Source organism: Penaeus chinensis, chromosome 24 (genome assembly GCF_019202785.1).
Source record: "Penaeus chinensis breed Huanghai No. 1 chromosome 24, ASM1920278v2, whole genome shotgun sequence".
In the NCBI taxonomy this organism is placed as follows: Eukaryota; Metazoa; Arthropoda; class Malacostraca; order Decapoda; family Penaeidae; genus Penaeus; species Penaeus chinensis.
In genome coordinates, this window is record NC_061842.1 from 21,108,314 (window position 1) to 21,110,813 (window position 2,500).

Below are 2,500 nucleotides of genomic sequence, written 5' to 3' on the forward strand. Positions count from 1 at the left end.
CCTGTACTTGATACAGATTTAATATGATTTTGAACGTCCGTAATTAAAATGAAATCTTATTGTTAATTAATGACTATGTGACAAGAGGTGTGTCGATTGTAGGGTCATTATGTAAAGATGTTTAACCTGGATTTGTAGTAAGAATGTTAGTATTATCGATTTATGCCAAGGTTACAACGTGAGTACTTCGTGTGGAGGCATATGTTGTGTGTTTGTGTGTGTGTTTATATATATGTGTGTGTGTGTGTGTGTGTGTGTGTGTGTGTGTGTGTGTGTGTGTGTGTGTGTGTGTGTGTGTGTATGTACATATGTATGTCTTTCTGTGTGTGTATTATATATATATATATATATATATATATATATAGTGTGTGTGTGTGTGTGTGTGTGTGTGTGTACAAATCTTGCACTTATATCCACTGTCAACTGAAGATGCATTCACGCATGACAAATGCAAGCCATATGTTAACTCATGGGAAACCATTGATTGCATAGCAAAGGGTGATATTAATGGAGATAGAGGGATTATCCAAAGCTTTAGCAATTAATTATAGAAATGGTACTTAATTGCATGAAGTTGAGGGGATGTCACTGACAAGGTTAATTAAGGTGGTGATAATGGCCCTTGGTTTCCATCAAATAGGAAAGGATACATAAAGTGTCTCTTAAGATGCTTTTGGTAATGTGTCTTCTACGATACATTAGGAAACAATGCATGCATGTGAATTTGCTGAAGAGTGAAATTAGATAAATTGACGCTGTATGTTGTCGGTTCGCCAAAGTTGCTTTAGTAGGTTAAATTAGCGGAATGGAAAAACATAGATAAAGCTAATCATTTCAATATTTTATGATCGCAAGTCAAACGTGTCTTTTGAATTACTTCTTATACTGGTTGTTATTTCTCAATTTCTTTGTTTCGTCGTTTTTCTTCAATTTTATTTTTATAATTAAAGTTTGAATCTGAAGTAAGTAAGGGAGGATGCATTCTGAAATGGCTTTGCTGATAACTCCCATCTGAGTTAAATTGTGAGTTAAGTCTGAGAAATTGTTAAGCTTTGTGTATTCAGCGTGTACAATTTGCAATATTTATGTGTGTGTGCGCATTGCTGGATCGCTGATTCTTGATTTCATGCTGCAATTAAACGCTTCTGTCAGATTGTTGAACATGCAATTTTTTTGGAGTCTTGCTCGCTGCAGTAATATGAACATTTGAAGTAGTCATTACAAATCGTCAGTATTTCTTTGGTGAGTTCATACACACACATAGATAGATATAGATATGTATAGATACATAGATACATAGATAATATAGATAAATATAGATATAAGTATAGATGCACATGTCTCATATATATATATATATATATATATATAGAGAGAGAGAGAGAGAGAGAGAGAGAGAGAGAGAGAGAGAGAATAATAGATAAATATATATCCACATATAAGTATAAGATTATATATATATATATACATATATATATGTGTGTGTGTGTGTGTGCGTGCGTGCTTGCGTGTTTGCCTGTTTGTGTGTTTGTGCGCGTGTTGTATGCATGTATGTATGTATGTATGCATGCATGCATGCATAAAGACATACTGTATATAGAAGTGTACAGCATCTGTGTGTATCTGTTGGCATTCCTTCGCAAGTTCCATGCATTCGGAGAGTACCAGCCAAGACGCGTTATTTACTCCCAGAAGTTCCAATATCTTGTCGAATGTTCGAAAGTTCCCCGCAGTTCCTCGGAGCGACAATAGAAGGAAGAAGACATGAGACAGTTTAAAAAAAAAGATAAAAGCATACGAAACGTGAAAGAGTGGATAAATATATATGTAATTAGAACCCAAGATTCTTCCTTCTCCTCCTCCTCCTCCTCCTTCCCTCTCCTCCTCCTCCCCCCTCCCCCTCCTCCTCCTCCTCCTCCTCCTCCTCCTCCTCCTCCCCCTCCCCCTCTTCCTCCACCTCCTCCCCCTCCTCCTCCTCCTTCTCCTCTCCCCTTCTTCCCCTTCCCCTCCTCCTCTCATTCCCCTTCCCCTTCCCCCTCCCAGACCATGCCTTCCCCTCCCCCTCCTAGAGCATGCCTTCCTCCCCCCCCCCCCTAGTGGTAGTATACTAGGCTATGGTTCTTGCTGAGTGAACTGACACACTTGTCTGGACGAATCCTGTGTGAGCGGCACGGCCACCAGAGTCCTCGCGCGCTGCTTAAAGTGGAGAGGACCGAGCATGCCATTGTGTGATACACGGCTTGGAGGTCTACTACATGGGCAGCCGTACCATGCGTCAACGGTACTTGCATGGGTTCGCTGACGGATACAGCCACATGTACGGAGAAGCCCACATGCATATCTACATAGAGTTGCACAGAGATATCAGTATAGACATGTACGTGCTCGGATACTCCCACATACACACACACACTCGGGCACTCCCACTTACACAGGCATACGCTCAGACACTCCTACAGATACAGATACGTAACACGCCCACATAGGTCTCCACATGCAC

General features: G+C 40.6%; 1 protein-coding gene across 2 annotated transcripts in view; it reads left to right on the forward strand.

Annotated features, from left to right (window-relative positions):
- Nucleotides 1–2,500, forward strand: part of LOC125038086 (transmembrane protein 47-like) — a 415,038-nt gene that overhangs the window by 931 nt on the left and 411,607 nt on the right. The gene's annotated exons all lie outside the window — the stretch shown is intronic.